This window comes from Lonchura striata, chromosome 2, assembly GCF_050655825.1.
Source record: "Lonchura striata isolate lonStrDom1 chromosome 2, ASM5065582v1, whole genome shotgun sequence".
Classification (NCBI taxonomy): domain Eukaryota; kingdom Metazoa; phylum Chordata; class Aves; order Passeriformes; family Estrildidae; genus Lonchura; species Lonchura striata.
Genome location: NC_140704.1, coordinates 71,795,218 through 71,823,130, shown reverse-complemented (window position 1 = coordinate 71,823,130; position 27,913 = coordinate 71,795,218). Strand labels below are relative to the sequence as shown.

The 27,913-nt window shown below is 37.5% G+C and overlaps 1 long non-coding RNA gene across 3 annotated transcripts in view; it reads right to left on the bottom strand.

Annotated features, from left to right (window-relative positions):
• LOC116183233 (uncharacterized) overlaps positions 1-25,284 on the bottom strand; it is a 77,142-nt gene extending 51,858 nt beyond the window's left edge. The window contains exons 1-5 of one of the 3 annotated variants that reach the window (XR_014952752.1): positions 18,952-25,284; positions 11,446-11,611; positions 10,180-10,275; positions 2,701-4,262; positions 931-1,021 (exon numbers count right to left, since the gene is read on the bottom strand). This is a non-coding gene — a long non-coding RNA (uncharacterized LOC116183233). The other 2 variants (XR_004147803.2, XR_014952753.1) reach the window with 2 other exon arrangements.
• Positions 25,285-27,913: the final 2,629 nt, after the last annotated feature.

The window sequence follows — 27,913 nt, the reverse complement described above, 5'->3', positions numbered from 1 at the left end:
TGCTTGTAGGAGAGTTGTACCTTATTGACTGAGACTTCCTCAGTGTGCGGAAAAGAAATCATAAGCCTACTTGTGGTAGTCTGTTATTTTACAGTTTGTTCTTTTGTAGTAGGTTTTACACATTCCTTGTTATAAGTTGGTAGTGGTTCATTCCATGTACCCCATTTGTCTTCCCTAATGGTTCAGTTCTGAGTCACTTGTTTACCCCAAGATTCTCCCGCCAAGTGGATGTCAATCCACCTGTCAATCTCCTTGTAACTCCTTTGTTCCCTTCTGGAATGTTCCCTGTCCTTCATCCCTTCCTCAAAGCAAGATTGGGGTGCAAGGTTTTCTCCTTCCCCTTGTTGGTTTCTATTGGATAGCCCTTACCCTGCACTCCTTCCCTGATGACTTCCTATTGACAAAAGGTTGAGTCCTCCCCTTACTCCTGCCTCTTCTTAAAAGCAGCTTTTTGCCCTCAGTTATTGTCACTTGTCCCTGAATCTTCTGAGGAAATAAACCTTCCTTGGAACTCAAAAAAGTGATCCCTCTCTATTCCTTTGCCTTGGTCCCTTATATTGGGTTGCTGCTGTGTCACCCACGCCACAGCCATGCTGTAACCGCAGCATGCAGTTACACCTATCCATCCTTATCCCCACACACTCCTTCTCCTTCCCCTCCTCCTTTTTTAAATGACTCTCCTTTTTCAATGCTTACACACAAAGCAATCTTTGTTCTAGTGCTCTACAAACTACATTTTTAGTAGTCACTTGCTTGTACACGTCCATGTGACATACACTAGAAATTCATTCATATCAAAGGTTATTCAGCATAACTTTACTCCAAAAATTACCATAACACAAATGAGATTATATGATTGAACACATAATTATTCAGGGATTTTAATTCTATATAACATCCTATAAAAAAATGAAAAATTAGTTATTATACTTGTTCCTGATGTTTTCAGCTGGTTCTCACTCCTGAGAAAGGCTGACGTCTGTCTTCCTATTGGCTCAGGGTACCAGTGTCGTTACTGGACCTGAAATGAGTACACAGAAGTTTGGTAATTTTAAAAGAGAAAAAGACCCAGTTTTATTCAAATATCTGGTATTTATAGAATTCTAAAGGTAACCGTGGATTGGAGGATGGAATTACCACCTCTCCAACCACACTGGTCTAAAGATCAAGCAATCATTTCTCTCCACCCACAGAGAAATATGTAAACTATTCTATTTATACATGAAATTGTGTGGGAACTCTGACTCTCAAATATGTTAACATTATCAGAAGGCTAAAGAAGTTTTATGAGAACTTTAAAACTTTCAAAAGAACTATAAAAGAAAACCAATTTAAAAATCAGGGCAACATACCAGGAGAGCACTGGGCAGCTGCTGATGACCTGGAGTACATCCACCTATTTTGCAATATCCAAAGATACATGTCTTATGGAAGGAGAGAGCCATGCAGACCCAGATGGATCACCCCTTGGCAGTTGTGTGGATGAGTGGCAAAGCACACTGGTGTGCTGAGACGCCATTCTTAACAGATCAGATGCATCTTGTGGCTCTGAGCTCTGCTTGCTATGTAAAGGCTAATCTCCTCAACTTACATAAATACATTAATAAAGGCGGGACCTAATTTTCTGCAGTTAAAATACTGCAGTGTTAATGACCGTTTCCATCTGGTTTCAGTTATTCGATAAAATAAAAAGCAGAATAAATTCTATAAAATAAAATGCACCTAAAAGCACAATTAGTGATAAAAACCCATAGGCTGGGTAGCAGACATCTTTGTTGGAACCATCATAACTAATATGTATATAATCACTCCCATAAAACATAAAATATGGCATTTTGCCAGGAATTTATGAAGGTATTGAGGATTATTCTGTTACACCAAGTAGATAAGAGGATAATCAATTTCAGGTAACATTTGTTAATCTTGTGTACTATATAGTCACGTTTCAGTCTTTTGAAATTACTTTTGCCCATAATTATTTCTTCTCTCTACTTTATATAGCACAACAGAAAGCTATTCGCGTTTTGGTTTGAGATGTGATAATTAACCATAATATTCTTCTCATAGCTCCTACTGAGTCCACCCAAATTATGTAATTCTGTTAATCTCTGTTAATAATATAATCTCTATTAAACTGCACAGGCAGATCAGGAAGGAATAACAACATCCATGCAGTTGGTGTGAAACAAGCCACAAAACAAGGGTTGGATCCCGGGTTCAATGTAAACCCCAATTAGCCTTTGCACACCAGTTCTGAGACAACAGAAGAGCCACAGCCTTTTGCTCAGTGTTAGGAGGAAAACGGATTTCTCTCTTTACAGGCTGTCCTTCTGGATCACACAGAGCTGGTACCTTCGTACCAGAATCCTATGGGACTGGAGGTGGCTACCTGCAGCACCTGCCTTTCAGGCAGTGGCATCATCCAGTCTTACCTGTCACCCTGCTACTATTAAGGCAGACACCAAAAAAAGGTTTGTCTCTTTCTACATTGCACCAACAGAAATCTGTTGCACCACAGCCTCACTTCTCTGGAGTCTATGTCATCTGCTGGTTTCTGTTGTAAATGTTTTCTTAGGTGGGATATGCCCACTGGTTCTGTGTCAACATTGTCCTTAAGCTTTAAGAACTGTTCTTTTGTTAGTGTTTATCTTTCTGATCCATTTACAGAGACAATACTTCCCCTGCTCAGCTTTGTTTTACCTGTCTAAACATAGTTGGCTCTTCCATCTCTTTTCCTGAAGTGGGAATCTCCATTCTCCCGGTGACATAATGATCCTTCCAGGTACATCTTCTAGTCTGAGCTCATTTTTTTCAGACAAGGGTGATAACAACTGAACACAGCATTCTTGGTAATACAATAAGAACTTTGAATAACGTTGCTAAATGTATTAACTTTGATTTTCCATTAATCTTTCTCATATCCAGTTTTGGACTTCTGTTAGATTAGGTTCTATTAGGTTAACCCAAAATGCTGCAAAAAAAGGGGAAGAACAGAGAAAAAAGCACAAAGCTACAAAGAAACAAACATTATTATTGTCTGGATGTTAAAATCTTAGAATTGACTGCTCCTACTGTGCTTTACTAAATGCTAATGTAGATAATATAACCTAAGACATGAAAACTTTAGCAATAGTTGGGATCCGAGATTATGTTTCTCTTTTAACTACTAGTTTCTAATGTACTAGTTACTGTAAAGCTTCTGCCCCATTCATCCTCATATTCTGTTGCAAATGCATAGATACTATAAAAAACTGTCATTTTAAGTATTTAATTCTTACCCTTTCATTTTTTTATTTATCATTGTTATAATGGTAATCAAATTTATTGTCTTATTCATTTGAAATGTAATATGGGCTAACTAACTCAAAAGAGTAAGTTACATTTTTCAGATTGATGTTATTAATCCAACACATTCATTAATTCCCTGGATGAAACATAATATGTTAACTAAGCATTTATTTTATAAATATACAAATAAAATCCTAAAAAAACATTACTCAAAACTGCTTATCCTGAAATATCAGGATTCATCCAACAGCTTTTAAAACATTTTAAAATTTGATACAAATAATTAAAAATTAATATAATTCAACATTTTCAGGTTTCTAAGGGAGTATCATGTATCTGGGAGGACAGTTTGAGACCAACATTACCACAAACATTATGCACATTGAAATGAAGAATAAAACATTTACTTTTGTTGCATGTAGTACTGTAAAAAATCTACCAGCATTAAGTCAACAACATATACAGGTATTCAAATGGAGCTGTGTAAAGTCCTATATGTATTAGTTTCAGGCTACTAACAGAAACGTCTGATAATTTAAAAATAATTAATGTTTTACTTTCATATACATGTCAACAACTTGATTTCAAATGAATAATCTGAATATACTAAATGAAACAGTGAAAATTAGCTTTATATCTTCTAGATAGTAACTGTCTTCATGCAACATTTTTGAAGAGATCCAAACAGACAATCTTTGCATTTAGATTTACTGCTAAATATGGCTTGTTTAATAGCAAAGAAAATTGCAGAACTGGATATACAAGATTTCACTTGTGTTTATTAAATAATTTGCTGTATGAAATCAGGTCCAGCTAAACATATTATCTTATGTATTTTAAAAGCATATGCTTAATTTAATAGGAGTACTCAGGTTTCCTAGGTGATTTGAGGCTTTTCCATTTTTCCATTGCTTTGTTGGAAGTTTGTACATTCCACAGCCAAAAGCAGTGTATCTTGAAAAAGTATGAGATACCTTTAAAGCAGACCAAAAGAACGCACAGTTCAGAATCTGAAGGGAATTGCAATAAATATGTATACTTTGTTTACAAATATTTACACAAGCATCAGGTTTCTTCACCCAGAGTAACTTTTTTGCAACACTTCTGTATTCTAAGACTTCCTATTAATGAGACATGAAATCCACAAGCAATGTGATACCAAAGCATCAGCCACTTAATGAATTGCAATGTATTTGATTAAACGATATGAATAATTTGCATGTAGTAGGAAGTAATAGCCATCCAATTTGATGTGTATTAGTGTTTCAATTTCTCCTCACTGCCTCTATTTTCTCTGCAGTAAAAGCCCAGACACATTTTGTAGGAAACCAGCTCACTTTCCTACTGCATTTGTCAAAAGAGCCAAACTCCTGCAGGCCCTTTGCTAGAATGGACAATTTCAGGAGCTATAGTGACAATGAATAAAGAGGTCAAAGTACTTGACTGGATTTATGGTACATTAAGAGACTGCTGCAGCCATGGTGGTGGAATTAGGGCAGCCATTTAACTCAGCTACAGGGACCAAGATCCCAAGGTGAACATTTTGTGGTGAGTTGCAAAGTGTCTACAAAATATCTCTACAATCCACATGCTGTAATCTTTCTCAGCTTGGAGACTTCTAATAGGGTTAGTAGTAAAACTCTAATAAGATGATGGCCCTATATGGTATGTACTTTGAATCCCTTGAGAGCTTTTTACTTATCTGTAAGACATTCCCACAAGTTTAATTTTGAAAACCTCCAGTGTGGTAATGATTCCTCATGAACTATGATACTATTATATATACTCAGTAAGCTTTTAATATAACAGTCTCCACCTAAATGGATTTTCTCAATGGAAAACAGATTTATTTTTAACTTTATGACTTCTTATACTGTAATTTGATAACTATAATGCCAATAGGTTAATCATATTGATGAAGTACCCAGAGAGACTGTATTTAACACTACTTACCCTGTGGAAAAGTAACCTGATTTACTGGAAACCTTTTCACCTTTAGTGGCAGGGGAATAACTGCTAGTTTGGCCCTGTGTTCAAACATATAATTCCATAGGCTGGCATGTAACCCAAAGGCAATATTACCACTGAAGGATTGATCTGAATTAACAAGCTTTAAAAAGGGGGAGGGGAGAGAGTACATGGAGAGGGAAAAGCAGGGAGAGACAAAGAGAGAGTTCTATGGCAGGCGAGTACACACTTGGTATCTTTCTTTGTATATGAAATTCTCTTTCAGATTGTTGTTTGGGCAAATTATTTCTGCTATGGAATCAAGATAATTGCTAGCTCCTTTGTAAGTTTTCTGAATTCACATGGTGGATATTAGCTGAGATTTTTATTTGTAAAGACCTGCACAAGATGAATGAAATGTTACTTAGTGCATGCATGTAGACTAACAAACAATTTCCTTCAGGAAAATAAAGGATCACTAGTAAATTTCTTTCTTCTGAAACATACAGCTAAAAGCAATTTATTCAGTAGTTTTACTGTGTATCCGGAGAACTTGCAGAGATCAAACTGAATGCAAAGGTGGCCTTCATTGCATCAGACCCTTATCTCTTTATGAATGCTCTTCATTGCAGCAGAAATCTTCTTAAACTCAGCACTGCTCTTTGGCATGCCTATGCTCACCAAAATACGTGATTACAGAAGCTGCAATACCTGCAGACTACTGGCCATTGGATTGTAGGATTGCCAGAAACTGAAAAGGATTGTTTGAAGTATCTCCCTCCTTGAAGCAAATCATATGTCAAAATAAATTTACTCTTCATTATCTAAGACATACTTTCTCTGGGAGATAGTCATCCTTGTAACACAGCCTGTACCTGAATTTTCAGGCATTGGTGAAATAGGTGCTTTATTAAATAATGCTGAATAACCTGGGTCGAAATCATGGGTATAACTGAGAGAGAGAAGAAAATTGTAGTAAGTGCTTATAAGGAACTTAATTACTCTAAAAACTGTTCTTAAGCTGCTTTTGTGCCTCATCTCTGCCTTCTGATGAGAAAATGAAAGTCAACACAAATAAGAGAGCAGACAACACGGACTTTCTTCTTCAGAGGTGTGCTAGACATCTAGCTTGTAGGACAGATATCCCAGAGATGTTGGGAATACAGGCAGCATGATATCTGGAGTGACACTGCTGGTGCTCAGCATGACAGTGGTTTGTCCTGTGATCCTCATAAGGAATTAAACCTCATACCATGTTGAACTCTACTTGCTACAAGCTGTAATGCTTTAGTTTGAGGCTTACCGAGGATTGAAAGGAGGGCAACCTGGACTGGAGAATGATAGGGATGTAAGGAGTTAACTTTTTTAAGCAGGTAGGCAAGAACAGTTTATAGTGCTGACGGATGGCTAAATACCATAGCACCACTCTTGATTTATTTGCTTCTCTTATGCAGCCTTGAATTTCAGAGGGAGACAAGAGGCTTAATTTAGCTAAAGGAAGAGCACATTTGGGACTTCTGCAGCTCAGTCGTTTCCTTGATCTGCAGAAAAAGGCAGAGGAGCTGTGGGGGGCAGCATTGTCAAGTGCACCCACCAGTGCTATCAGTGCAATTTTTATTTCAGCATAATTGAAAGAAGACAATTATGACTCATTCAGTTAAATATAAGATATGGAAAGGGCAACGTAAATACATGGAAATAATAATGGTGCATTGCATTTCAGATGAAAGAAGAGAGCTGATCTATTGCCAACACTTATGATATGAATCATAAATTTTGCAATAGTTGATACTCCTTTAGTAGCCTTTATTATGGAAGTAATGCTAAAACACAGGGGATTTTCTGGTTTTGTTTCATCTGCAGCAGCTTTGCAGATTTATTATGGAAATGAACTTGGAAAATATGAGCCCTGCAGAAGGCAAACAATAAAAGAAATGAGGAAGTTTATTCATTTTCCAAAGCTTATTACTGTTACTTCAGCCCTGGAATTCTGAAATTTGGTCTTGCAAAGGTTTGGGAATGGACAAGCATTGTGATAAAGGAAACAAAAGACAGACAACAGAAGACAGATAAAGAAAAGAAGACACAGGTAGATGTCACACCCCTGAAGCTAGCAAAGATATTTTAATGTAACAAAGCATTTGAGAAATGTATTAGGCCTGGAGATGCTGGTCCTGTATTTGCTGTCCACTGTACCAAATACTCTATTTTCAAGGAAAAAAAACACAGTTTCCTCATAGATTTTACCATCTAACTGTAGAACAATAATCTAATATGTTGATGTAAGCAAAATAATGGGATGTGAAGCACAAAGGAATGCTGAGGTAGTCATGGACAGCATAAGTAGCCATGGTCCAGAATGTCAGGCACCTATTTCTTAGGATTTTGGAATTTTACTCTGAGTTGCATCAGCTATGCTTTTGTCATAGTCCCTCTTTCTTGACTCCTTTTGATTTTTTCAGGTAATGAACTGCAATCCTTGCTGTATTTCAGGGGAAACAAACAAATGTATATGTAAAATATGTTTGGAAATTATTTGCAGTACTACTTGAGTTCTCACTGAGCTGAGTCCTTCATCAGAAGCTAATTTAGAGAAGTGATTACTACACATGTCCACTGGGGCCCTCAACATGGACCTATTTCTAATAATTAGTAGTAACAAAAGCAATACATAGTAAAAAAGAACAGCATTATACTTACATAATGGGTTAAGGTTTTCTTTTTCTAAACTAGTTTCAGATCCTCATTTTTAAAACTTTTATTTTTTAAATAATTTGATGGGGTAAAATGCATTATATATTTCTGGTGATTCTAAATATGATTCAGGTTTCACCTGGGGCAGACAGGCACTGATTATTTCATGCTTTTGCTGCCTGTTCTACAATGGTTCTCTTGAAACTCCTGGTATTGCCAATATCAGTTCCCAAATCACAGAGAGCTTTAGGGTAAACTGCACACCCCAAGGACAAGTCAGGGCAGCACCAGAGAGGAGATATTACCTTTTTTACATATCTCAGGATGAACCTGAGTTCCTTTTCCAATATTTGGATTCAGTGTCCAGCCAGAAGCCCCTGTTCAGTCCACAAGACTGCCCTATTCTGCCTCTCAGTGATAAGACATATGCAGTGTGCAAGGCTGAAGACTAATTTCCTTCTGTCCTGAGAGGATTTTCTGATTTCTAAGGAAGCAGAGTTTTTTCATTCTGCTGAGTTTTTATTTAAAAACTAGAAACATCTCAGAAACAAATTCAAGGACTAGTGTTAATGAGGGATACAATGTCTGAAGCTGTGTTATTTTTAAAGATGGAAAAAGTGAACTGAGGAAAGGTGAAAGAGGAAAGAATAAAATCTCTTTCAGGATGAAAGGACAGAAATATCCAAAGTCACTAGTTTTTAGAAATTTCTGGACTCATTCTCTATGTCCAGTGCAATGAAGGCTGGTAAGTCTAAGCTTTTGCTGCTATTAGAGAATGTGTGACAAGGCAGATCTGCACTTCACTCTCACTGTTTCTCTAGAATCTCTGCTCTAGAAAGGAAGCTTTCAATGCAGAAATTGGATGTAAAACTTGAGGTTTTATTGCAGATGTAATAAAACACTGTTCATGGGATAGTAACAACCCAGAAACATATGACACAGAATTAGTGGTAGTACACTTAAAAGAAGTACTTTAAGGTGTTTAATTTCACTGTTTGTTTGGTAGTTGGGAAAGTAGAATATTTTTTAAAAGGAGGAAATGTGCTGTGGTAAATTGCTCCATCCCTGCTGTGCTGATGGATACCTTGTCTCGCTATTGACTGTAGTGGTTGTGGCTCTAGAATAGGGCTTGCCAAATTATTTACAGTGAAATTAAAAATCCCCTAAAATTCAAACACTTTGAATCCCATTCCAGCTTTATTAAATGGACTTATTTCACAAATAAGAAAATGTTATTTATCTTTTAACTTTCAGAATTAACACTAAAACCAAAGTGAAAACTATGTGACACTCACAGGCCTCAGTATTCCTGCAGATGTATACTTTGCAGTAGGAGATATTTGTGTTCTAAAATGCAAAAGTTGATTTAAATTGAAACTATTTTAATATAATGCAGTGATTTTAGTCCTAGTGTTCAAGTACCACATTAATACAAAATCAATTAAATTAAATTAAATCTGTACCGCAATGCCAACTGTGTTTCATAACATTTCATATATGCTTCTGGATGGCAGACAAGTTTGATTTCTTCAGTTACCTGCCATATAGGACTTATAGCTTGTTTTGTTCAGGGGTAGGCAGGTGGTAGGGATATCAACCATTTGGGAAAGTCATAGGTTGTGAGAAATCCTGTAACGTGGGGTTAAGCTAAGAGTACAGAAAATGAAGAAACAGGAGATGACAGTGTCACATCAAAACTATTTTGTCAACAGCAGTGTTGTGGAAAGGCCCAGTGCTAAGGATTGGTTTGAAAAGTTCCAAGGGTTTGTTGAAGAGCATCTATTGGGCAAACACAAAAGGAAAACAGAGCAGGAGGACCTGTCCCATATGGAGAAAGTGCAAAACCACTATAGAACAGCAGATGAAAATACCATGATGCAACTATTCTGAAACAAACATGTACTGTAGCCCAGCAATGAAGTACAGCTGAGTAAGAAGTGGTTGATGCTGCCTCTAGATAAATTTCATCACATACTACTGACCTATATGCTTTGAGTTCAACCAAATCACCTTTCTGTCATAAGATGTGAACAGACAGCTATAGATAGTGCCACAATGGCATCATGGTGAACACTCACGTGATTTGCTGGAACTGTATGAGATCTTCATGCTACATTTTATATCATTGACTAAGAGGAGCCAGTGTACTTAACTTTGGAAAGCATTAAGGCATTATATAGCACCTGACAGTATATGATGAGGAGCATTCCTAATTTCCTCATTGGCTTATGGAGAGCAAACCCCACTTACTGCTTTGGCTGCTGTTCTGTCAGATGGTGCTTCAGTACAACCCACACAGGTGGAGTTATGCCAGCAGTGATACCAAAATCCTCTTGGCAACCTGGGCTGAAGGGTAAGAGTAGTAGTGTTTTAGCACATAACCTTTTTCAACTGAGGGCACTTTATTCCCACTAGTAATAAGGCACTGAAGGCATCGCTAACATTGAATCAGGCAGTGTTCTACACTGGTACAACAGCCATGCAGCTAGATGTTGGGCATACAGAATGCTCATGTTGAAAAGAGAAAGCTCATGTTGAAAAAGAGACCCACTAAATGCAAGGTATTCATGTTTCAATCTTTGCTCAATAACGGTTTTATTTACTTATTTTTAGTCATGGATGGCTCTTCAAAAGACTGCTGCTATTACCTGCAAACATCTAGAACACATTTCTCAGGGAAAATATTTATTGATGCCTCTTTTATCAGAAATGTCACAAGAATAAAATAATTTTCCACCACATGAGTTGGCTAAAATACAGGCATCATGACAGGAGCCAATAATTCAATGTAAGATATTGATGGTCACACACGCCGCTTTCCATTTTGAAAAGCAGCATCATTCTGTGAGGCGCATGAACAGCTCATCCATCACTCCTAGCACATTAGGGATCCCTGCTATGTCACAGAATCTCTTTTTGATGTGCTATCACTGTTGTTGGCTACATAGCAAATTACTATATTTAGTGTACTGCCTAACCAAATCAGCTGTTGCTGGTGTGAAAATTGAAATGTTATTTCCTCCTCAATCCTTGCTAGGTTACAGCTAAATATCTGGAGAACACAACTGACAGAACAAAACAATTGCCCAACATAACAGTACAGGACATGAACACTGAGATATATAAAGACCCACATGATGCTCTCCACAAGTTAACACACAGTTAATTGCCTTTTAATTTCCTACTGAGTTTTCAGGTGTATCCAGCAGTGCCAGTTGCAGCATCTTACGAAGGCCACTCTAGAAGAGACAGCTATGCTCATAAGCGCACCACTTTTATTCTGCAATTGCCTTTACTTCCCTTTTTCTCCATTTTGTTAGCTATGACTCCAGCTATCTGCTGTGTTTGATTTGTGTTCTGGCATCCTCTCACTGAACTACAATAATCAATTTTTCTCACTCAAATGAAGTGGCTGCTTATCTAACAGACTTAAATGTGCTTATTCCAAATTGAAGCGTCTGTTCTGATTCAGGCACAGTGGCTCTGATTTATCAGAAGTATTTCAGCTATCCTTACCTTTACATTTTTATAAGCACATATATTAATCCAGTTCCTCCATTCTCCTGATGCCTTACTCTTTCCAGCTGTTCTGCAGGTACAGGTACAACTTGAGTTTCTGTCACTCTTCTTGGGCTGGATGTTCTTCCAGTTCATTAAATAAGCTGCACCTCTCTGCCAGTCACTGCAAGGATGTGAAGCAGGAAAAAAACTTAAACATGGTGGAAACCTGCAGACAGAAGACACCAAGGAGGGAAGGGGCCCTAACCTTATTATACATGCTTCCCATGGGTACAAATAGCTAATGAATTGGCATGTGACAGTATATAGCAGAACTTCCTCCTTTTTTTCTGTCTCAATGTTTCTTATGTTTACCTTTATTAGAACTGGTTGAATTTTTTTTTCCAGTGGCCTGTTTCCATTTCAGAAAAGACGGAAGTTTTTATCAAAGACTAATTTTGGGGTATGTTAAGTAATTAGCTTCCTGAAGGTGCTATAAATGTCTTTGTAGAAGATTAAGAACCGAATCAAAGATGTATTTAATCTAAAAATCTCCTGAGAAAATATTCAGTAAAAAGCTGATGTGAAGTTATTTGAGGGAAGAAATTTCCCTGTTCAACCCAAACACAGACATCTTGGTTTTTATCTCTTATCCGTCTGTTCTTTTCTGCTGGTGAAAAGGAAAATAATTATGGTGACTTTAAAATGTAGATTTCTCTTTCACTGCTGAGTACTTCATCTCATTAAATTCTTGGAGGGGTAAAGTCAGAAACATATTTTCATTTTAATGTTTCTCTTCTTTACTCTTTTTGTAATTGTTTAATTGAAAAACTATGCCAGCCTTTGGTATTCAAACTTCAAGTCTTGAAGAAGAATCCTACAGATGATGAATACTGCATGAATACTTGCAGTGCTAGAATATGCAGTTATTAAGTTGGATGTGAAGAACCTGCCTGATCCAGCAAACTTTTGTGTTACAAACTGAGATATATTTCTAATGGAGTTCTGTTGAAAATTGTACTGTTAAGCCCCTTTTACGGACATAAAGTGAAAATAAACACTATTCATAAATGTCACTTACTTAAAACTCTCTAAGACAACAGAAACAAGGAGCCAAATCTTAAGTCACTGTAGCACTTACAGAAGGTAACATAGTCCTCGGGCTCTGCAGTGAGAACTCTCCTGTCCATCTGAAATCATATAGAAGTCAAAGAGTCTTTGCTCTTCATTAAAATGGACCAGAATAAGAAAGGGATTGAATTAGTGCTTCATCATTATTGAATCCCCAAAGATTTACACTACAGTACACTCAAGGCACAGTTGGTTGCTTCTGTTAGTCAACAGTTAAAGAACATACACATTATGAAGCACAATTCCGAATCCATTAGTAAGGCATAGGAATACGCAAAATCTTTATTTGGGTAAGAAAAAACCCAGATGTTTAAGGGCTTCACTCGCTTCCTTTAATAGCATGATTAACCTGTGTCTTTTAGCTCACATGGCACAGAGCTAAACAGAAAGACCACAAAACAGGAATTGAGCCACTAAGAGCATGGCAACTTCAGAGGTACATCATTTATGCAGTCCTCTTCACACTGAGGTTGTTTTTCCCCTGTGTTTCTTTTCTTTTCCACCTGGAGCAACACCAAGCAAACAACTGAAAGACTGCACAGTTGGCTAGGGGTGAAGCAGAGGTTCATGCAGGCTGTGTCTTTTCTCCAGTTGTACTGTAATCTTCATGGTGCTTTGGGGCAATGCTCTGGAGGTATTTTGCACAGGTTAATGATATTTTCAAATAAGCAGGGAATATGACTCATAACCTTAATGCAAGTACAGTGTTCTCTGAACTTAGGAGACATGCAGTAATGCAAATTGAGGCGGGAAATGGAGAAGCTCAAATATTGCTTCTTCAAATACATGTTCTTCCTCTCCTAGTGTGTGTCTTTCTTCCCAGACAGTGCTATGGCCCAGCAAGGCAGAGCAGGCTAATGATAAGACAGAAAATATGTGAGAATGTTTGATCCACCACAGATTAGCAATGTGTTTTTTTTCCTCACACAAAGGGAGAGTAAAACAGAAAAACAGAAAAAATTATGCCATATTCTGACTCAAGAGATACCAGCTGTTGAAGAAGATTTGAAAAAAATAAAGTAGCAAGACAAAAAAAAAAAAAAAATTATGCATCTACCTACTTTAATCTTATTTTTCAAGCACTCTGCTAATTATTTTAGTGGATGAACAAAATTTTAACCCCCCAAAAAGAAGAATCCTACACAGGTTCCTTCCCCCTAATTCCTTTGTCTTTCAAATGCAGATTTTGTTTCATTAGGCATACTCTTTTCATTAGGACACATACATAAATTAATACTGTCCAGAGATATTATCTTAATCCTGAGGTCAGCTCTGCCATGTTATTTCTTCAGGGCTTATTTTCCTGGCTGTAATGCCATGCTAATATTTCTACCTGGTATGCTACAGCTGCATTAGGTTCAAAAGCTTGTTTTGTTTCTCTCTCAATGTCAGCTAGTGTCAGGAGGCAACAGTTCTGCTTTTCCTCCCTCTTTTATCTTTCTTGTGAAAAAAAAGAGAGAGCACTTTATTATCTCACTTTTTCTTTTCTTTTCTTTCTTTTTTTTTTTTTTTTTTTGGTGGGGATAATAGATAAAAAATTGTAGGATACCCATATTCTTCAACCTATAAGCATACTCAAAGTAGGTAAATTACCAGTGCAGCAAAATTATCATTTACATTACTCCAACAATATTTAGTCACAGATTTGCTCCTGTACAACAGGAAAAGAAAAGAAGACAGTTGTTTACACTGACAGTTGTTTATACTGACAGTCACCCCCGTGAAAACAACAGGCAGTGGGCAAGAAAGGGTTTCTACAGCTGTGATTGTGGGAGCATAGCCCTACCCAGGCCATAGCACTGCCAGCACTCACATTCCCTTAAACAAAATAGTCTCCCTTTTTTTTTTGCCTCTTCTCTTTCTATCTCCTTTGTATCTTCCTAAATTTTAACTACTCCATGAGTAAAGTCATATTTGACAAGTGAATGAACAAGAAAAACTTTTGCTCATGAGTTCATTCCTCTTTCCAAGAAGACAGCATTGCTGGGTAACCAGACTCCTTGTATACACAGTAGTAGTGAATAAACATGGTATTCTGACTTCTGTTAATGAATTTTGCAGTATTTACTCTAACATTCCTTTGGGAAAGGAAGGCACTTCCCAGTGCATCCCCACATGCAAGTTATTAAAATCTTTATGTCTGTAACTGTACATTTCTGAAAAAATCCACTTGCATGATAGTATTATGACAGATGAAACTTGATATCAGATCATATTAATATTTTTGAAAAAGTTCACATATGCAGTGTGCTGGCAGAATTACTGCTACTGGGTATATAGGAAGTGACTGTATGTACATTATCAAAATTTTCTGGTTTCTGCATCTGCATAAACATGCAGAGCACCAAATCAAAAATTGCTGCCAAACAGTAAATGGCAGAGCAGAGAAAAGAACTGTGCAGAAGAGGCACATGATTCAGAGCACTAGAGAAATGTATTGGTTACACTACAATGGCAACTGTCCTGCCCTGAGGACAGTTGCCATTGCAATTCTTCTTTCAGGAAGAATTTGACTTCTGGAAAGTCACAGTTTAGTTGAAGAGGATGCTAGTGAGAAGTGGGAAATTCTTAAAAATAGCACCAATGCAGACTAGGCTGCTTTGTCTGATTCAACGTTGTGAAACTGCTGATTTTGACTCCTTAGGTTTGACTGAATTTTCACAAGAAATGCTTCATATGCTTGGACTTATTGGACTCTGTGCATCCATCCAACCATTTCAGATCTCTCTGCAGAGCCCTCCTACCTTCCAACAGATTGACACATGCTCCTAGCTTAGAGCAGCTATGGAGCAATGCCAGTTGGTGATCTGCTGAAAGGGAACAATAGTTGGTGGAGGTTTTGATTCTACAATGTACAGGAAGGAGGGTAGTGATGATCTGTAAAAATTTGTTAGCTGGTCTTCTTCTCCTTAGGCAGAGAAACATCACAGGGTCTACCATGTCTGTAATTGCCTCATACCATGGAAAAGACAGGATTGACCCTAAAGTGAATAAGGGCCTGCACTAACTATTAAAATCATGCCAATTCTGCAATGATTTATACATTACATTCTTCAAAGATAAGAAAGCAACTAAGCCTATTGATGGTATATATATTGAATAACATTAATGTTCCTTACATATCCATTTTCTTCCAATAATTCTCCACCAGAAAAGGTAAAAATGTAGAGTCTAATTAGATCTTGCTCCTGTCTGCAGAAAAAGCCAAAAAGCTTTGTCTTAAACCATTTGTGTGTGATTCTCTTCTCACACCCTTGAAAAATATAGTTTTGGGAACTATAGCTGAAGTTCCTCATGTCTTTTGCTACCAGTTGGAAGATCAGCCTGCACTGCACCATGGGTCTTTGTCTTTTGCATAAAGCTTTGCCTAAAGTTTGCCTGGAAAATTAACTTATTAGAAGATACTGAAGGTAGAAGGTATTCAAACTACTGTTAAACTGTTAACATACACTGAGATTCCAAACCAACCATATTATTTTAATATAGCCTCCTGATCTAGGGTCAAAAGCTTTTGCTTTCCAAGTGTTTAGTTTTCACACAAAATACCAGATTTCTTGACAGAAAAAGATATTTTCCCAGTGAAATGTTGTCCAGTGGTGAAACAATTTTTCAACCTCAAAGTAAAACATGCCTGGCAAATTTCTAATAAAACCCTAATCAATAGCAATGTGTCTTTGCCAGGACATTCACCTTGGTCTAGCCTAAGGGACACTATTACAGAGTTGAATTCCTTCTAGTTTAGATATCTGAGGAAGTTATGGACCAGGGTCTGTAACTTGCCCTCTCTTTTTCTTCCTTCCTTTCTTCAAAGACCTACTGGGAATGCAGGGAATGCAGTTGTCTGCACCTTACAATTTTGCTGTATGGTGGTAGAACAGCTTTGGCTCTCCTAGCAGGAGTAGTAATAGGACCGGGGGACAGATCTGGGACTTTCTGACCACCTTTCTTTCCTGACAGCTCTTGTGAATCTGGCTGGAGCCACAGTACATTGCTTGCTAAGGTGAAATTCTGGCTCCCTGAAAGCAAATGGCAAAATTCCAGTAACTTCACTCCAGCCAGGACTTCATCCTCTGCATCTAGCCCACAACTTAGCAGAGAGCACTTTACCTGTGCCAGTGTGTGTCCTCCCCATCCCAATCAGATGTTAAACATGTAGTACCTGGCATTCCCTTCTGTGCTGTGTTTGTTATCAGAAACACTTCAGTATTTTGGCATCTGGTGTCAGTTTCCTTTCTAGTTTACTGCTTAGCAGCCAGCCTGAGCCTATCAGAAAGGTGTGCTTTATTAGGATTTTGTAACTAGGTACATCTTGTACCTTGTACTAGCATTAGTTTGGTCATTTGGGTCAGTGTTCATACACAGACCTACACCCATCAAAGGGTGCATCTGAAAGTTCATCTCTTGTAGCTCAGGTCACAGGCTATCTCCCCACCCCAGAAATGACAAGCACCATTGCATAAGCATGCTCAAAAATTATGATTCAAGGGTAAAAGAAGAACAACAACTTGATCAGAACTAAGCACAAGAAGTATGTTATCAAGGCCACAAACTCCCAAATAGCTTTGAAATGAAGTTTCCTAAAGTCATTAAAGACTAAAGTACCCAGAGCTTCTTTTGTTGGAGTCCTGAATCAAAAAGAAAAGAAAAGAAAAAAACAAAACAAAAACCCCAACAACAACTCCCTCCCCACAAAGTTCAGAGCAGAAAAATTAACCCTGGGAAAATCTGGAAAGCCTGAGATTATACCAGACATTCATCCTCAAGCTGATTTTTTTATACAATCCTGTGTTGTGCTCAAAACAAAAATCTGAGAATACTCCTTAAAGCAGAAAACAAAGCTCTGCTCCAGCCATACATCTGTGAGTTTTGAAACAAAGGTTTGTTTGTGTGCCTCAATCACTCTTGCCTATGAAAGCAGACACTTACTTGAAAAACTTTTCAGGGAAACACTCTAAACCAACATCCTGGTATAAATTTGCAAAATGCAATACAGGCCTGATTGTCTTTGGAGAGGATGCAGGCCGCATACGAATAGCTCTTTCTGAAACGTAATGTTCTTTGCATGGCTCAGTGGCTAATGTACAATAAATCAACAAAAGAGCGCTTCAAGAAAGCTATTGGGCAGCAGCAAGGCCACTGTTATTTTATCTTTTTACAGTATTTAATTGGAAGTTTTTTCCTGAAACTTTACCCAACCTTCAAATTACTAGACTCTGTATAAGAAGAGATTGATAAGATGAATTTTTTTTTCACGGGTTTTTTTTTCCATCTCCTTACAAGAGAGCAAGTTTTTGCCGAGGGAGAATAAAGTTACAAGTGTCTAGCATTTTGCTGAGGGAGAATGAAATTAGATGCTGAATGGAGCGGATAGGAAAGGCTGGGAAAATGCAAAGTTGGCAGTCATACCAGGTCAGTCTAGAGCTCCCACTGTCCTTCTACTGCACCAGGTGTCCGCTGCATTCAAATGATACTATTATTCATAGACTGAAGCAGAGTATTAAAACTCCCCCCAAAAATAATTTGCAACTGAATAAAGATATAATCCTGGAAATATAACTCTCCATTAAGGGTCCCCATTAGCAACACAAGAGCCCCATTGTAAAGGAGTTATGTATATTTATCAAGTTAAAAAAAAACACAACAACAACAAAAAAAACTTCTCTCAGTGCTTACATGTTAATAGAAAACTTTTATAGCCCTAGTCTCGGAACTAGTAATGCATAAAATGTAAAGCATCTATTATTCTTTGGCAAACTATTTAACATTTGACAGGGAATTGCTAAAACTTGAATAGTGTTCTAGCAAAGGATCGGATAATGTGATCTCTGCTAACTAAGGGGCTGCCATGGAGCAGGCAAGGGAAGTGAGACTTCATATTTTAATAGTTTGCAAGCTGCTTTAAAGAAGGTTTTTGCTGACTTCTCCTTTCTCTTGTAGAAAAACGGGTCCTTTCGTTTGCAGATGGTTTCTCGTACACAGGATCTTACTATACTCCACTAGAAATAGGAATACTGGAGGTCCAGGGAGATTTATCCCCCTGCCACCGGGTTCCTTGTCTAGCCCCCGCCCCTCTAAACTTTAAGTCCTGTTCTCACCCTCCCACCACAGCCCTCCCTTCAGATGTCTCACTCTGCAGAGGGGTGTGATTTGAATTATCTTTCCAAAGGAAATGAATGCTGAAAAGTAAACTCCTTAATGAAGCACACATGAAGCCTTTGCCTATCACTCTGGGAAATGAACCCTTAAAAAGTAGAACTTAACCACCTGATAGATTCAGGAGAAAGGTTTCCCACCCACAAGCTTTCCTTCACTATGAAAAAACATACCTTCAGTGAAAACAACAGTGAAACTAATAGCAGTCAAGACAGAGCAAGGATTCAGCATTTTACTTACCCTGTTGGGAAGTGCAAAAATTATTAGAAGCTCCTTTCAAACCATGCCTGACAACAGGATATTTCAGGAGAGAATTTTGGTTTTATGGTAGTGCCTTATTTGAATGCTATTGATTCTGGAAGATTTTACAGAAACATTAATATACAGATAGAAACAAAATGTTAAAATGTGAATTCAAATCTGCCTTACCCAGGAAACTCTCCTTCTCTCTCACTAGCTCTTTTATAGTCACCAGTGATTCTCTTTTAGCATTGGTATGAGCCTGGCAGTATAAAACCACCACCAAATAAGAGCTCAGAACCTTTACATATCAATAATTTTTTCTAATACACAAAAATGCACAAAAATATCCCATTTTTAGAGCTACACTGTGCCATTCTATCAGGAAAAGAGAAGAAAGAATAGAAAGCAGACGGAAAAACATGGAATCAATGTTTTCAAAAACAGGAAAAAAAGCATGTCTTGCTTCTAGCCTCCTAATTTTCACATACATGGGCTTAGCATTCTTGGGAGAGAGACAAGAAGGTCTTGCAGATGACCATAAAAAAAAAGGCCAAAATTCTATGTAAGTGGACACAAACATGGCCTCTAACACTTGAATAGTGTGAACAGCAGAGCCTGAAACACAGGGTGTGTAAGTGCATATTAATTTACTTATTTAATGCTGTTATTGCAGCTGGGCATGAAATAGACCCCTCATTCCTAACAAGGCATGATGCTTTCAAGGGTAAACAAAGGGTACACTCACCTTGGGGAGACTTGCCTAGTTTTTGGGTTCCCTGCCAAACTTTGCAGTAAAATAAGAAAATGTCATCCGTTAGTAAGAGAATAAACCACTATTGTTTTTTTCAGGCTGGATTCAATCCTGTTGTACTGGCCTGCTGAGGATAACTATCTCTCATTCTCAATGCATCATTTTCTACTAGAGCTGTTGTTTTGTGACCATTCCCATCCCTTGTCCATGGAGTGTCTTACAATTTTTTATGCACAAAAAGTGTTTTGTTGAAACAAAAGTTGAAAGTGTTGGTGATTCAGTTGTTTAAGCAGTGTTGAGAATTTAGACATGAAATCTCAGCATTGTGACACACTGGTTCCTTTTGGAAAACAGAGACTGAGGCAACACTGGCTGTGCATATGTTAGGGGGTATGGGGGAAGAGGAGAGGAAAGAAAGAGGGGAAGAAGGAGGCAGGAGGCCCAGACCATCAGGCTTTGCAATGTACTTATATTTTCAAATATATTTAATTGTAATTAATATATAAAGAAGTCTGTGTTGAGCTGAGCTAGCAATGCTACTCCTTTAATTCAGCCAGTGCATTTGTACGTATTAAAAACATTACACAGCAGGGGCTATAATTTCACATGCTGCCATCTCTAGACCACGACAGCAAAACACAAAAGAGACAGCATGTATGCTGTACCCCTGCATGTCATGTAAAACAAGGAGGCTGCCTATAGTATGTGTGTGTGCACTGAGAGGTCCAAATGCAGCTCTTCTGAAATTTTAATGCTCTCATAAAAATAAACAAACTTCAGCAATATACAACATGATTCCAATTAGTAGCTCGATCAGAATAACTTGGCATTGTCTACTGGCTTTATACCAGGCAGCCAGCGAGATGTCAGATGGAGGAGTCCATTCTCCTCTCTGTGTGTGATCAACTCCCATTACTGGTAATGGAAGCCACATACACATAAGGGAATAATATACCCCTTCATGAGAAAAGCTCTCCTGGGTGAATTGAAGGTGTATAATGTTGTGGGTGTTTTTCATTCCCTGTCTCTACTATTGTGTTTCTCTTCAGCCCATTCAAATTATTTCATATGGACAAGTGGCACACAGTGTTTGGTCCTGTTTTCATTAAATCAATAGCAGAACTCAATTTTGCCTCAGTGTAAGCCGAGCTGAGTCCAGAAGTATCCTTTGCTTCATTTTTCAGAATTATTCCTTTCTTTCAGAAATCATTATCAGCCTTTTACCCTCTTCTTTGCCTTTGGCTGCAGATTTAAATGCATTTTAACTCTCAGGTCAGATTTCTTCTTGTGTAAATAAGACCAAGAAGGTTCCAAATTTACAGAAATGCTACTCATGGAAGACATTAGCACTGTGTATGAACTTCCTCTGTAAACATTTTGGGCATGCCTAATTATCTATATCCTCCAGATTTCTTGTGTCATAGTGTTTTGATAAATTTGCCAAGCAGAGAATAAGTAGGGGAGAAAAGAACATAAAATCCAAATGACAAGACAAGTGATGAGACAGGTAGAATCTTTCTGATTCACCAGAGAGATGTACTAGAAAAAGAAAGGAAACAAAACATGTAGTCATGAGTGTCATCAAAGCTGCATTGTTCATTATTTCAAGCATTTCCTGATTGCTTTCCATGCAACATACATTCCATGCCCTGGTTAAGTGCATCAAGCACAACCATAAACAATCTTATATCTTATTTGCAAGTTGTCTCAAAACCCATGTGACATAAAAGTTGATTAAAAAGCTGTGAAATAACCTACTGATATCCCTTGAATTCTCTAATACTGCAAGGCTTTGTCTACATTAAAAAGGCACTAGCAGGTCTGCAGAGCAACAGAGCTGATGATGAGGAATGTGTGTTTGTGGGACTTTTTTCAGAATAACTGTAACCTTGTCCCAGAGACTAAAAGCCCATTAATTTAGCCTGAGATGGTCTGATAGATAACTATAGTTCTCTAATAAAGTGTTTTAGATATCAAAATTTTTTCCTTGAGTCCAGTAGTAATTTCGATGGTTATAATTCTTTACCTAATAGATTTCAGTGCTCTTTATATATTTTTCAATATGTGCAATTGCTGTTTTCAAAGTATCTTTCTTTCCTTTTTGTTTCCTCAGCTTCCAGTTATCCATAAGATTTTACAACACCTGGGAAACTCAGATTCTTCCAGACCTGCTGGCCCAAGGCGGGTCTTCTAGAACTGAAAGATATTTTAATTTTCATCATATTGTGATAGGGTAAAACATCCAATTAAGTTTAAACTACTGATATGAAAGAGAGTGCAATGTGCTTTCCATATTTACTTTATCAAAAACTGGTGTTGCTTACTAAAACAGCAGCAGAAAAATCAGGCAAACAAATCAGGTTCCTAATTTCATAGAATGACAGTATTTTAAATACTCTTTAAAAACCAAAATTCATTAGCATGGAAAACGCAGTACTCATTATCCTCTTTTATCAAATACATTGCCATATACATTGAACCTTTTAAAAATTTTATTTCATAGCACTAGAGCTATCAGATCCCACCAACTTTCTTCAAAATGGAGAACTGAAACTGCATCATACCTGATATGGAAAAATATTGCTTTTCACACTTCTATATCCTGTCAGAAGGCCTGCCTCTGACTGTGACTAAAATGGGCCACCTGAAACAGAGTATATAGTTAGTTCAAACTACATTGGGGTTAAAGGGAAATTTCAAGTGGTATTCCTACCAAAGGTCAAGCTCTCCTGTCTCCACTTAGCAATTAGTTTGCCAAAAGCACTGAAGACATGTAAGTCTCACTTCAGAAGAGCAAAGTTCTCATGGCACATACAGCAAAGGAATGAACAAAAGTCATGCTGGATGCTGCAAAACCAAATGTGTGTATTTTAGAGATAGAAGGAAGCATCTTCTGAATTCTGTTTCATGAGTGCAGCCGGAAAGCCGGAATCTGGTTATAAAAATCCAGTGGATGTCTGGTTTTCACACAGTGGCAGATGCCATGGACTGAATGGAAATAAATTTATGAAGAAGATTTATGTAGATAGATAAATTTAGCTAGAAGATTTCGAGCATAGTTCCCATTTTTTGAATGGTGCCTGTGAAAGTTTGGCATTTGACTTGAAATACATTCAGAAAAATGATTCCGACATTAATTTTTCTGTCCAGAAAACTGAAATTCTGAATGCGTGTGTGTGTAAAGTAAATTTTAAAAGTCTTTCACAAGTAGCATATTCCTATTTCAGTGGTTTCCCCACATACATATAAAACCCCTAAATATTTTGTGGTTCATACTTCTAAAGCTTAAAATCTACATGGAACATCTTGAGACAACTCTTAGACAAGGATGCATAAAATCAGTGAGAACTAGAGTAGCTAGTACAAGCACTTTACTTGTTCACTGGACCTCAGGCAGATGTGGGGATAAAACTGTCAAGTCTGAAAACACAAAGAGAAATATTGCTATTTTCTATTATTCACATTCTTCCCATGAGCTGTTTGCTCAGTTGCCATGGCATAGGCGGTGAGATTTTATAATTTTTCCCCTGTCTGCCATGTGCTCATACAACAATGTGAATTTAATCAGTCCAGACAGTTGGTTGTGTTTTGTCCATGTGAGTAGAATAAAACTTTTCTCACCAGCTAAACCCACAAAGTATCTAAAAGCCATAAATAATCAGTAACTCCTATGACTTGCACCTGCTTGCTTTATTTGACCAAGGATACAGAAAGGCTCATATAATGAACAGTGTTCCCAAGCATTAATCACCTCTGATTGCTTATAAAAATCAAAGTAGATGTTATGCTTAAAATATCAGATGCATTTTTAAGTTTCTTTCCTGTACCTAGATTTTAGTCAGGTCAATGTTGCAGCCTTATCTCCCTCTGTAAAATGCTTGTTTCAAAAATATTTGATGGGGAAAAGGACAAGGTCTGGGTAGCAAATAAATTTCTAGTCACCTATTAATCATACCAGATGTATTCTTGTAGTACATCCTAACCAGCAAAAGGAAGTGGGAAAGATAAAAAAAAAAATGCTGGAGAGAAACTATAAAACGCTGTGCTGTAAGAGAGATCTCTGCCAAGCTTATGCAGAACCAAGTACAAGTATGTGCCAGCTTGTACAAAACAATACAACTTTATTTTGTATAGCGTCTTTCATCCAAAGTGTATCCCAAAACCACTTTACAGGAGTTAAACAATACAGATACAGAGATAAATAATAGCAGAGGGAGAGCAAAATTAACAGATATGTGCAAGTCAGAAAAGATATATTTTCAACAGAGATTTGGAATGAGAGCTTTATAGGAACACTGGAGTGTTTTCGTTTTAGCATTTTTCTAAACAAAGCTTAGCAATGTCTATAGAGATACAAATCAGAGGAAAAGTGGTAAATGCCAGGAAATTCAAAGGTACGGCTTCATTAAGTCCTGCAGGTTCAAAATTAAATTAAGCCAAAATCAAAAGCCAACAGAACAGTTTAAAAATTAAAGCAGCCTCTCAATCTTTACACTTTTGGCTTTATGCCATTCATTCAGCTCTATAATATTTGTAGTTGTTTGGCTTCCTTAAATAGAAAAAATAGAGGAAAAGTAAAATAATGGAGCCAAGTATTGAGTACTCTGTGCTGTAAATATGGCGCAGCTTCACAAATAATGAAAAGTGTACATTGGAGAGCAAAATTTGACCCAAAGTATCTTTTGTGGAACCTGGCAAGAAAATGATGTTGTCTGTCTGGTAACCAGGGCTCTAATCCTCTGGGGGAACCCTGGCGGGTACAGAACTCGTCTATTCAGTTCTTCTGAATTAATCAGAGCCTTGCTTGCCCACCAGTTCTGATTTTTTATGCTTAATAACTGCAGGAGAAGGATATTGGTAGGAAGGCAGAGTGCATCATGAAGGGTCTATATGGACACAGGAGGACACAGGCACTTGTCTCTTGGTTGGACTGGGGGTGATGTGGCAGTTCTCTTTGTGGTTAGATGGAATGCCTTTTAAGGAATGGGCAAAATTCAAAGATTAAAAAAGAAAAAAAGATCAATTACCTTTGAGTAGACCAAACCAAAATCAACCTCCAAGAGAGCCTAAAAAGTATTATGGTTTCAGCTGCTGTTTTGAAAACCTAAGAGAAATTTTTCTGCTAAACTGAAATAGGCTTTCTCTGATGTACCTGAGAACATGGACATTTGTAAAGGGTGTTGATTCCACAATGTACTGAAAGTATTCTCAGTAAAACCAATGTTTTAAATAATAGGGCTCAATTCACCAGTGACCTAAGCAATGAGTGCAAGTGAGCCAGAAAAGCCAAACCTATACGTCAAAATGCATTAACTTCCCCCCAGGTCACATGCAGTGAGCATGCAGGGGTACTTTACAGCATGTGTATGAAAAACTGACCTGCCGGTATAAAGGAAAAGACATAGCAACTTCAGAGGGTATCAGCAGAGGAAAAAATCTAAACATGAACCAACTTTATTTATTTATTGATTTCTGCCTTACTGAACTCCAGTTTCAACAGGAATTGCCAAATTTGCTATTGTCACAGTATCCAAAGGTCTTTGTTTGCATGCTATTACTCACACCTGTTTTCTAGCCTCTAGAGAACAGGTTATTTGGCATTATTATTTCTGCCACAGTAAATATTTTACAAAATGTGGTTACTTATTTCTTGAGATAATATCCCAGAATTCTTCACCTGATCCTGTAGTCAAGACTTAATATTTGTTCATATTCCAACCCCCCACTTTTTCTGAGAGCCCTTTCCTCTATCCATATGCTTCTTGTAGGTGTTCAGTGAATGATGACTTAATGTATAAATCATCATGCTGCTTCACATGGAAAACTCTTATTTGCTGAGCTCATGACATTTTCTGCTTGTAGCGGTGGGAGCCAGCTGCTGTTGAGACTGTATACAAAGGGCACATAAATTGTTGGGTGTCATGGAAAAATTTATGCAACTTTCTAACTGTTTTGTAGGGATGCAGGAAACAAGCAAGTGTCTGTACAGGTCTTAACCTCAGTCATTGCTCATCTTGAAGCAGCAACAAGGATGAAGACCTGGGCTTTGTACAGCTTCCCAGTTTTACAGGATGGGTTTATAACATGATTGGGAAAAAAAGTGGTTTTTTTGGTTTGTATAGTTTTACATCTTCGCTGTTGTTTAAAATTGTATTCTCTGAAAATTAATATAATCTGAAATTAAAACAACCCTTAAAAAAATCAAACAGAACCTCCAACAATCTAAAAACATGGAGAGCTGGACAATTCCACCATGACACTGTGCAAAACAATTCAAGGTACAAAATACAGTTTAAATCCTATGAACACCATCAACTCTGTCTCCTCTGAGAACTTTTGCAGATTTTCCTTACATGGCCAGACTTCACTTTCTTTTTTCATTGTAACCTGCAACTTCTCACATATCTCCTTTTTCTTCAGAGGAAGTGCCAGAGTTAAAATCAGCCAGGAGTAAAATAGACTTTTGATGAAACATGAATAAATCTGATGTCTTACTTATGTTGGGTTCTTAAGTATTGGGGTTTGGCTGTATGGATCCCAACATTCAGCATGATTACCAGTGAAACTGCTGTAACCAACATCACAGTGACTGCTGCAGATTCTTTACTGATTCAGCCAGCCTGTCTGTCTCAAAAAGGTGTGATGCTGTACCCTTGGGGTAGGTGAGGAGTTCATATTGTGAGCAAGAACTTTGCCCAAGAAAGTAATACAGCTGGATCAAAATTTTATAATGTCAAATGATTTGAACAAGTCCCGTAATGGAACAGAGGAGGTTTTAGTATAAGCCAGGAAAGCCAAGTTATAGGTATCATTCTCTGAGCACTGGTTCTAAACCTTAATTCAACCTTAATTCTGTCATCATACAACAACCATTCCCTTGAGGTAACCTTAGCATTTAATTAGAAAGGATAATACATAAAAAGTTATTAATATTTTTCTCCCTCTCTATGCATGCATTCATGCATCTGTGCATATATTTACATAAAAGTTATTGTATAAAAGTTAGCCTCAGTGTATTTGTCAATACAGGATGTGAGTAAAGATAATTCTGTCACTTCAAAGGTCTCTTGAAATTATCAAGTCAAGATTAAAAAAAACATCAACTTTCACCTTCATCATGCTTTGGTCTTGCTTTTGAAAGTACCTAATATTTTCTGGCCATACCCTCTATGTTATTTAAATGCTGGTAATCTTGTTCATGGCAATTTCAATAAGCCACAGCAGACATATAATGCTTCCTCTTTTAATAGGTGCAAAGTGAGTTATTGTCACAAAGCATATATATGAAAAAAAAGGATGTGAAAAGAGAATCCTGCCTAATCTCTGTAATAAGGGCTTGTGAGGGTGCTAACATGGTCACCTGAATTATGCATGTCTATTGTGCTCAAATATCATAAATCGATGCATGAATACCCTCTAAATCATTTTCAGTTCATGAACATTTATATACAGAGCTCTTGAGCACTGCAAAGACAATTAGTCATATTTGTATGCTGGAATTAATTGAGAGTGAGATGCGGGAGGCAGAAAGAGAGAACAAAGAATGCTTTTTGTCAGTTCTTCCAACTGACAGGGATAATTAGATATATGAAATTGAAATTCCTCAGCAGGGGGTTTCTGTTGACAATGAATTTTCTTTTGATTCCATTCTGTTATTCTTTTATGCTGTCATCTGTGGCAATTTGTTATTCAGCTTGAAGCTTAAAAAAGCAAAGCATTCCGCTTTTATGAGTAGATGATGTCAGTTTGTACACTGCTGGGAAATAGATATTAAATGTAATCTTTAAACTAAAAAAAAAAGAGAGAGGAAAATAAAATCAGTTAAAGAGACAGTGCTCTGTTCACACAGCTCTTAGAGTAAAACTTTTGTGAGAGACACATCTTGCTTGGATGGTTTTTAAAGTTCCTCAGGCTGCATTAATGTCTCAGCTGCAGTGCACATATGAGCCGTGGTGTGTGGTGGAGTAAGGATGCATGGCTGGAAATGCCTCCTTAATATTATTTTCAAAATTCTGGGCTTTGTATTGGCAGACATCCCTGGAGTATATTAAGTCCAGTACTTTAGTCCAGATACAGGCAGTATTTGTTCAGATTCCCAAATGCAACTCCTGACCAAAAGGAAGTGACAAATAGAAATATTCTTCCTCACCAGCACCAGTGCTTCTGGTCCTGATTTGATATCTGGGACCTGATTTTTGCACAGTGCCA